At 48.2% G+C, this 9,578-nt stretch overlaps 1 long non-coding RNA gene across 1 annotated transcript in view; it reads left to right on the top strand.

Annotated features, from left to right (window-relative positions):
* Nucleotides 1–6,950: 6,950 nt before the first annotated feature.
* The window catches only part of LOC144323866 (uncharacterized), a 144,545-nt gene continuing 141,917 nt past the window's right edge, over nt 6,951–9,578 (top strand). The window contains exon 1 of the long non-coding RNA XR_013389225.1: nt 6,951–7,729. This is a non-coding gene — a long non-coding RNA (uncharacterized LOC144323866). The remainder of the gene's footprint in view (nt 7,730–9,578) is intronic.

Below are 9,578 nucleotides of genomic sequence, written 5' to 3'. Positions count from 1 at the left end.
CAATGGTATGTTTTGACTGACATCAAATGGAGATGGGCTGAGGGAAAATGCTGATTCTGTGAGAATACCCCCTCTCTCCATTAATGGCATGCTCATTCAGCTCTTTAGATTCCAGTAAGTTGTTTTGTTCTCCTGGTTTAACAAAAAGAACAACATGAAAATCCTTGCATACCTTGTTCAACTGGAGAATTTTAATGTTTTTCACTTATCACTGTAAGACCAGAGACCATCTTATAACTTTCTTGTACACTGCTGTTACATGTAGGGTGATCTGTCTCTAAGTGGGGATAAATTACTCTAAAAGAAATGAATCCTAGATAGTTTTCCCCTTCAAGTCAAGTATCTTATTGTTTAAGAAAACTTCTTGTTTAAAAAATTAAAGCTGACTTGTAAGATATACCCTGAATCTGTCTGCTTCTCTGTTGCCATGACTCTCACTCCACTCTTGTCCACACCACCAACTCCTTCCCCTGAAGCTGTAGGAGGCTCCCCAGTGGTCTTCCTTCTTCCAAAGGACCCCTTCCAGCCCGTTCTCTGCATATAACCAAAATGATTGTTCTAAAGGCAAAATCAGGCCACACCTCTCTCCTACTTTTAATCCTAAAGGGATTCTCATTACATTTAGTGCAAGAGAGGTACTTCCTCCTGGAGCCCCAGAGATCCTCTGAGACCTCATTCCTACCTCTCAATCCTAGCTCACGTCAGTAAGTCAATGGGGGAAGAGGTGAGTCAAGCATTTGTGTTACATGCAACAACATATTTTTAATTTATTGGCCCTTAGAGGAAACCTACTTTCTCTTGCCATAAAATCAAACTTAAAGGAAAAATACATTAAAAAGATTTAAAGGCTTAAAAAAAGATTTAAAGGCTTGATTCAAAATGGAAGAACTTGTCTATGTCTCCAGCCAGGTTTCCAACAGGGAAATTAGAGGGGAATTGAGATAATATTTGGTGCTGGCCTACCACAGGGCTAAGGCTGTGCTGGGATCATGAAAATCATAATAAATGGCACTTATTGTGGGCTTACATGGTCGTATTGTCCCTAAGACACATGTGATGTCCCTTATGTCAATTAATCCTCACAATGACTCTACAAAGTTGGCACTGCCATGGAGTTCATTGTACAGAAGAAGAACTGGGATCCTAAGAGAGAACTTGCCTGAGGTTTCGATCCCATTCTCTTTGACTTTGAAGCTTGTCATCATAAAACCTTATATATAACCCGCACAGCTGCCATTAAGTTGTGTTCACAAGGTAAGGCCCAGGCTTGAGGTAAAGGTATGTTCATCAACTAGGATCAGAACCCAAAGTCTGTGCTTCTCACCTTGGGCCACATAGTCTACTGAATAGCTTTGGCCATCCTCTACCTTTAGTTTTCTGGTTTGTTTTACTAGGAGCAGATGTCGAAAGAACTGTGTGATTGATTCATCTGCTACCGGCAAACCAAAGGCCTGGAAAATTTTTGCTGACTCATGGAGTGTGATGGTTGATACTTGGCACTGGAGTAGTACATGCCATTTGCAAGAATACCTCAGATGTTCATTGCAAGCCCATCAACTTGCTGATATTTGCAGTATAGGGTTGTTTTGTGGGTCCTGGTGTCAGACAACTAATTTTGAATCTTGGCTCTGTCACTTATTAACTGTGAGACAATGCCTTTTGAAGGCTCCCTTTATGTGTGTATGTGCACGCACAGAAAACAGAAGTTGGTTATCTCATAATGCTAATAATGGCTAATATTTATTGAACCCTTAGCACGTTCTGGGCGTTGTTCTAAGAATTTAACATACATTAACTCAGTAAGTTCACACTGCAAGCACTCTGAAGGAGCTGCTGTCATGATCTTGATTTCAAAGATGAGGGATTGGACTTAAGAGTGTGTGAGCTATCACAGGAATTAATTCAATATTTATCCCATGAGGGGATTTTTCAGGGAAAGAAGCTTTTTATGAAGGGTGCAGCCTGCTACCTGGTATACGATAGGTGCTCAGTACATTCTTATTGTTGAGTAAATGAGATAGATCAGAACTTGATCTCCCCTGTGAAGGGCCCCGTAGTAAATATGTTGGGCTTTGTATTCCATACAGTCTCTGTTGCAACTTCTCAAAATTTCTATTGTTGGGCACAAGCAGTCACAGATCGTCTGGTAATGCATGCATGAGTGTGGCTGTGTTCTGATAAAACAATTTCTAAAAACTGGTGGCAGGACAGATTTGGCTGTGGGCCAGAGTTTGCCCAGTCCTCACATAGATGCTGATGTTGATAGATGGTACCACTTATTTAAATGCCTACTCTGGGCTAGGAACAATTCTAAGTACTTTTAAGCACAATCTCTGAGATCCAGACAAGGAAAGTGGGCTCATCATCAAGTTTTTAAATATCTTGTCCAAGTCTGCAAGACTACAGAGCCCTGACTGAAGAGATAATGTTAAAGATTTTGAACATTTTCCAGACAAGTGTATGAATGAAGTCTAGATCCTTAATACTCAATGTCTAGTCCATGAACCAGTGGGATCACCATCATCTGGGAGCTTGTTAAAAAAGCAGACCATTGGAGTCTTCCCTAGACCTCCTGAGTAAGAATCTATATTTTCACAAGACTCTCACGTGATTCTCATGCACCTTAAAATCTGAAAAGCAAAACAAAAGACCAAATAGTGTCCAGTATCCTGAAATTTTTAGCTGTTGTGAATAATCTGGTGAATCCTAATAACAAGCCTAAGCTTTTCATTTATCTCATGGGTGTGAACCTATTGATAGCTCGAAGAACAAGAGAGGCAGGAACACCTCTCACATGAGGAAAGATAAGAATAATTGCCAAATAGAAGCTTTATTGTCTAATAACCTTTGGAGGTTACTTGGAAAGTGCAGCCAATGATTTAACAATTTTTAATATAAATGTATTTGGAATACACAACCGTGAGCTGGCAGTTTCACCAACTGGAGTTAGGATCCAGTTGTTTGCGCAGAGATTAAAACCCAGTTTGAACTTTTTCAGAAGCTCCCAATCGGAGCCAAGAATACCCATGTTCCATTTGGCTTCTTTCTTGTGACAGGACCAGGCACAGTAGCCCCTGCAACTGCCTCTCCTAGCTGTGGCTTAATCTGACTGACAATCAGATCAGCACACAAAGGGCGGTGAGGAATCGCTCTGCTAACAAGCTCCTTGCCCTCCAGTCTCTGGAAGAATGTTGACTGACAGGGACACAATTAAAAGGGGATTGATTTATTGAGCTGGAATGCTCTGGCCCCCCTAATCTCAGCATCTCTCTGCTTGCAATCACCATTCCCAAACAAGAGCCAGCCTACACAAAGGGAACCCTCGTGATCACCAGGGAGCCAAAGACGCTCTTAGTTTACCAAAGGTAGCTCAGCCCTAGAAACCCATAAAGAAAAACCACATAAAAGAAGTACTTTCCTGCACCAGGACCTGGATAAGGATCTGGAATTCAGCAGGGACGGATGATCTAAATAAAAAAGCAAGCAATGGTAATGAAAACTGCTAACCTTGGCTCCCGGTGCGGGTGTGTGTGTGAATGGGTTGAGAAGGGTAAATGGGCAAGGAGCCCGATTTTTGCCTTTTATATAATGAAACTGTAAATTTCTGTTGGAAATCACAGGGGCATTGAGTATCTGGAATGTTGATGGGGATGCTGCTGGGATTCAAGGGAAGAAATCAGTCTGAGAATTTGAATTCAGTTCTCCCTCTGAACTGTGTCATTGAACTTGCAAAGATGGATCTCAGTGTTGGGTAGGCAAGTAGTTATTCATAATTATTGGGGCGGGAGGGGTACCCCAGCATTAGCGTCTCTTTCTCACTAGTTATGAACTGATTAAGAAGTAAAACAGGGATCCCTGGGTGGCGCAGCGGTTTGGCACCTGCCTTTGGCCCAGGGCGCGATCCTGGAGACCCGGGATCGAGTCCCATGTCGGGCTCCCGGTGCATGGAGCCTGCTTCTCCCTCTGCCTGTGTCTCTGCCTCTCTCTCTCTCTCTCTCTCTCTGTGTGACTATCATAAATAAATAAAGAAAAATAAAGTTTAAAAAAAAAAAAGAAGTAAAACAAAATACTTGGCTGCTGGGGTTTGAGCTTCAGCACCACTTTTGTTACTCCAAGTAGAAAGTGTGGACTGGCAGATTTTTTGCTATTGAGCCTTCAGCCTAAAAAGACTTCCCTCCCGAGTCGTTGCAGCTCTGGACCTGCCCTGGAGAAGGTCCTATACTGAGGGCAGGGCTCCCTGCAGACGGCTCCCTCCTAGAGAAGGAGAGAAGAAAGGGGCTGGGTGGGCAGCCCGTGCCTGACTGTTCTTACCAAACTCACCAGAATAAAAATATCACTTTCTCCCCTAGGGGCCGGGGAAGGAGGAGACAGAGAGAAAATCAGGAGTGAGGTGGGATCTTTCCCACGTGGAAGCAGTGGTCGTCAGTGAGGATGAAGCACCCTCCACTCCTATGGGAATGAAAGAGTTAACAAATAAATGATACTAATGACAAAGTTACAGTTTACAAAGCATTCACCTGGCAGGCAGCTCAAGGAGATGACTCCTTCTCGTCTCCCCAAAACACAGGAGAGGGCGGGGTCTACGGAGGGTGGTGTAACCTGTCGGCGGGCACCTGTGGGCGGGCACAGGGCTAGCGGCTAGCGAGGACAGCTAGGGGGCAACCCCGTGTCACCTGCACGGGACAATCTGTAGACCCAGCCATCTTTCTCCTACCTCAGGGGCTGGCCCTACAACTTTTCACCTGGATGTTCCGCCCTGCCAGGCCAGGCCAGGCCAGAAAGGGCCCACCAGGTGAGTGCTAGAGCTGATCTGGTTGTCTCAGCTGCCCAGGGTCAGGTTGTGCCAGGCAAAGAGCTCTGGTGTCCACTTGTCCACTAGGCCAGCACAGTCTCCTTCTCTTGGTCTTCGATTTTATTCTAGATTGCCAGTGGATCTGCTCTGACTGGCCTTCCAGATGGCCCATGGCTTAAACCTCACTGGCCAGAGGAGCAGTTGGATAAAGCCCCCTCCTCAAAGGGAGTGGGATGACCCAGCTCTGAGTACAAGTTACACTCAAAGATGAGGCAAAAGCCTGGCCCCCGAGGCGGACATTCAGCTTCCCCTCTCCTGGTGGGGATTTGGCGGGCTCCTGTGCATCTGGTCACCACATTTCCAGACATCCTCTTGCGGGGCGTTCCCCGACACAGAGTCCCCCATACCTCAGTCTCCCCCACTGGCTCTTAACGTCTCCAGATTTATCTTGAATCCCTGGAGCAGCCCCCTAGCTCTCTATAGGCATGTCCTCCCTCCAGAAGGGGACCCGGTGTCTATTCCTTGCGCTTTAGCCTGGCTGCCTCATTGGCCATCATGCTGGCCCTTGCCTCGGCTTCTGTTATCTTCATCTCTTTCTCTGGAAAGTTTTGTCACTTCCAATTTTCCCCAGTTTTCTCTTCCTACCTCGGCCCTTTTTTCCCAGGCCTCCTTCACCTTCTCAGCTTTCTTTTCAAAGATGCTGTATTTTTTTTTTTTTCTCTTTATTTGGTCCAATGTGACCTGACAGGGTAGCTGAAGCAGCATTTTGGGGATAGAAATATGTATTGGTTTTCCACAGATTTTTTTTTTTTTGAATGGGGCATTTGCAATCAATTTATGTAGCTTTGCCAAAAGGCTAAGAATTTTCCAGTTGAGAATCAACCTCCCTAAATGAACCTTTTTTGGTGCTTCCCTCCCCCCCCCCCCCAACAACTGTAGTCAGGTCTCCACATGCTCCTCTGCATAGAGACTGTTCTGGAGAGGGCTTCCTGAGGAATGCCTGTCAGGTGTGCACTGCTTCTACTCACACTGTAGGAATGCTGCTTTCATGGACAGCGAGGAGCATGCGGTTCTCTTGTCTTTTTTAGGATTCTCTCTCAGAGAAGGGATGTCAAAATGAGGTGTTGCTGATGGTACCATATGTGGAGATGAAATTAGGATGGTGTCAGGTCAGGGGTTCGTTTGTCCTTGAACCCCTCCAGTATAGGTCTCTATGGAAATAAATGTTCATGGAACAAAACAAGACCAGGGAACTCTAAATTGTTGCTGAGACCCCAATTCTAAATGTAGTTGCAAACCTTAGATCCAGGCTCTACCCTGTAGACATTTCCTTTCCTTTTTTTCTTTTTTTTAAAGATTTTATTTATTTATTCATGAGACACACAGAGAGAGGCAGAGACACAGGCAGAGGGAGAAGCAGGCTCCCTGTGGGGAGCTTGATTTAGGACTCAATCCCAGGACCCCGGGATTATGCCCTGAGCTAAAGGCAGATGCCCAACCTCTGAAGAACTCAGGCTTCCCGACATTTCCTTTTCTTAAGCTAAGTGGTCCCAAGGAATCTAGAGTGGGTACCGTTCCTATTCCTACCCAGGTGCCTGTTAGCAGACTGGTGTACCCACACTCCAGTGACTCTGGGTATTGCCTGCTAAGATTCTGACACGAGAATTCCTATTGGGTAAAGCCCATGTTTGTTGAGAATGTGCCTTGGTACCTTCTCTTCAGCAGCAGACGCTGAGCTCAGGAAGGCTGAGGTGGGTGGGACACCTGATATAACATCAGGAGATGACTGGTTTTGTAGCAGGGGTGTTTCCTCTCCCTGGAGTTTTCCAGATCATTAGTAAAGATGACATTCTAGAGGCAAGAGGCATTTCTGTGGAACCAGAGAAGGTGCTTGCTCATGGATCCATGGCATCCCAGGTGACCCAGGAGTGGGTGGGCCAAAGTAGCATGAAGAACTCCTCTGTCAGGGGATCCCTGGGTGGCGCAGCGGTTTGGCGCCTGCCTTTGGCCCAGGGCGCGATCCTGGAGACCCGGGATCGAATCCCACGTTGGGCTCCCGGTGCATGGAGCCTGCTTCTCCCTCTGCCTCTCTCTCTCTCTCTGTGTGTGACTATCATAAAAAAAAAAAAAAAAAAAAAAAAGAAAAAAAAAAGTCAGTAACGTGCAGAAATTGTGGAGAGGTCTTGGTATCCAGGAAAGGCATGAACTGTGGTTTCTAGCTAGTTCAAGGCCATTTTTTGGTGAGGTGACTTAAAGGGGCCTAGATGTTTCTGGGATAAGTTTCTTATCCCGCTTTTGGGGGCAGAGACCTAAAATCCTCCTTTTTGATGTTTCTAATTCGAAGTTGACACAATAATTGTTGAATTAAATTGAGATACAAAGAAAGAGACGGTGACTTCTTCGTGGAGGAGTGGGTGCTACTGGCCACTTTGTTCCTCGTCGTTCGTTCCATGTTTGCATTTGATCTTCACATGTGCCCTGGAAGGTAAACTTTGATGAACTTGCAGGCAGATGAAGAGACTGGGAAGACGGCCACTGCTGGCGGGTGTAAGGGGCAGGTTGTTGCCTTCACGACCATCGGCCGCGCATCCCCTAATCACATCCCGTGCGGGAGACGGGAGATTTTCTTCTTGGGACAAAGGAGGAAATGAGGCTGGGGTTCAGTGACCTGCCGGGGCTCGGGGCCCGTCGCCCCAGCCCCGCGAGGGGCGCATTTCCGAGCCTGGCGCGGGGCCACCGGCGGGGCTGCTGGGCCGTGAGATCACGGCTGAGCAATCTGACTCTGAAAAACCTAAGGACCAACTTGGGAGTTTTATCGCGTTTCTGCCGCCCAGGCATGAAGTCAGCCGGGCCGCGGGGCCGCAGCGATCCCGGGCGATTAGCCGGCTGCGCCTTTCAAGCGCGGCCCGAGCTCCGCCGCCCGCCGCAGTAGCGGAGGTGAGTCACCGCCAGCCGGATCCGAGCGCTCGGGGCGGGGCGGGGGCCGGGGCGCGGGGCGCGGGGCGCGGGGGGCAGTTACTGTGAGCATCTCGGGGCGCAGCCGGGGCAGTCGCCGCCCCTCGGCCAGCTGCGCGCTGCGGCGGCTCCCGGGCCCGGAGCGGGGCTGCTCCTCTGGGCGGGGACCGGGCCCGCCAGCTGCCACCTGCGTGGTGGCTCCAAGACGCTTGGGTGTGAGCGGGCTCACGTTTTCTTTTCTTAAAGATTTTATTTATTCATGAGAGACAGAGAGAGAGAGAGAGAGAGAGAGAGAGAGAGAGAGAGAGAGAGAGGCAGAGACACAGGCAGAGGGAGAAGCAGGCTCCACGCAGGGAGCCCGACGCGGGACTCGATCCTGGGACCCCAGGATCACGCCCCGGACCGAAGGCGGCGCTAAACCGCTGCGCCACCCAGGGATCCCAGGCTCACGTTTCCTTTATTTTTTTCTGGAGCGAGCGAGTCTGGCTCGGTTCTGCACCTGCCAGGACTGCTGGGAAACGCATTCTTAGTTAGGCCTTTTTTTCAGAGGGGTGGCGGTGAGGGTTTTTCCTCTCTTCCTCGGGAATTAGGTAATTCAGCAAGATCGAGGGCAACTCTCTAGTGATGGGTCCCTGTGCAGAAATCCTTGCGCAAGGTCTGCAAGCGCCGTTTGGAGGGAGCCTGCTAGTTCCCTCCGTCGCAAGCCTGGTCGGGGTCTCCCGTTTTCCCAGCGCGCCGCTGGGTGAGGCTCCCGCGGCCGTCGGTGCTGCGGGCTCTGCGGTCAGAGGCTCTCCAACCGCTGTTGGCTCCTCACCTCTGGGGAGACGCAGAACACCTCGGGTTGAGCCACCTCCCCTCAGGCAGTGAGGTTACCTCACCCCATAAGCCTTTCTTCCAACAAAACAGACAGACAAACAAAGGTAAATTATGTTAGATATCCTCCTTGGCTATTTGCGCAGAAAAGGAGAAAAATGACCTTGCAATTCTCCTCTAGGAAATATCTAGGAAAACGAGGTAGAGCCACTTCTCAGTGAGTCTGTCATCATTCCAGCTCCTCCGTCTTGAGCCTCTCTGAGGCTGTTTCTCCTTTAGAGGTGGGATATACAGCCCCTCAGAGCAGCAGTGTTGTGAGGATCCAGCGGCCTGTGACATGTGTCAGACACTCAGTGTACAGCCTCGTCCGGAGGAGGCCCCAAAGCACCACTGTTGGGAGGAAACTGTGAACTCTGGGAGATGCCCAACGCCTCCCACACCTAGGTGGTGGAGACCCTAGGAAATTTCTAGAGTGGGGGACCTCATGAGACCTCCGGCCCTTTGCTGAGCATTTTCAAAATCTCAGCAGCCGATCCAAGGGACATAGCCTCCAAACATTGCTACAGGACATCACTCACATAACGTGGGGCCACGTTATGACTTCTGTAATTCTGAGACCCTCTTGGTTTTTTGGGCAGGTTACTCCATAAAAACATGTGAAAAAAGTGTGATGGATTTTTTTAGGGCCTTAAATATTTCATTTTTTTTCCAATGTAAGAAATAAATTAAAGCATTTTATTCAATCTTAACGGTTCATATACTTTTTCCTTTGAACTTTAAAGAATGAAAAATATTTTTCTGGGTCTTTGAAGGTATGATGGGCCCGGGCACTGTGCCTACCTGCATGATGGAGAAGTCAGTCCAGTCCTCACAGATTAAGAGGAGGCATCAGAAGACCACCTGGAACCTGCTCAGGGGTTTTGATTTCTTGGTGCCTATACCTAGATGCAGCTTTACTTAGTTGAGACCAAAGGGACTGTGGTCAAGTGGCCCCTTGCAAAGGCAGGAGCCTGGACTG

Source organism: Canis aureus, chromosome 11 (genome assembly GCF_053574225.1).
Source record: "Canis aureus isolate CA01 chromosome 11, VMU_Caureus_v.1.0, whole genome shotgun sequence".
Taxonomy (NCBI): Eukaryota; Metazoa; Chordata; class Mammalia; order Carnivora; family Canidae; genus Canis; species Canis aureus.
The sequence above is the reverse complement of the archived record's forward strand: the minus strand, read 5'-3'. Positions and strand labels throughout refer to the sequence as shown.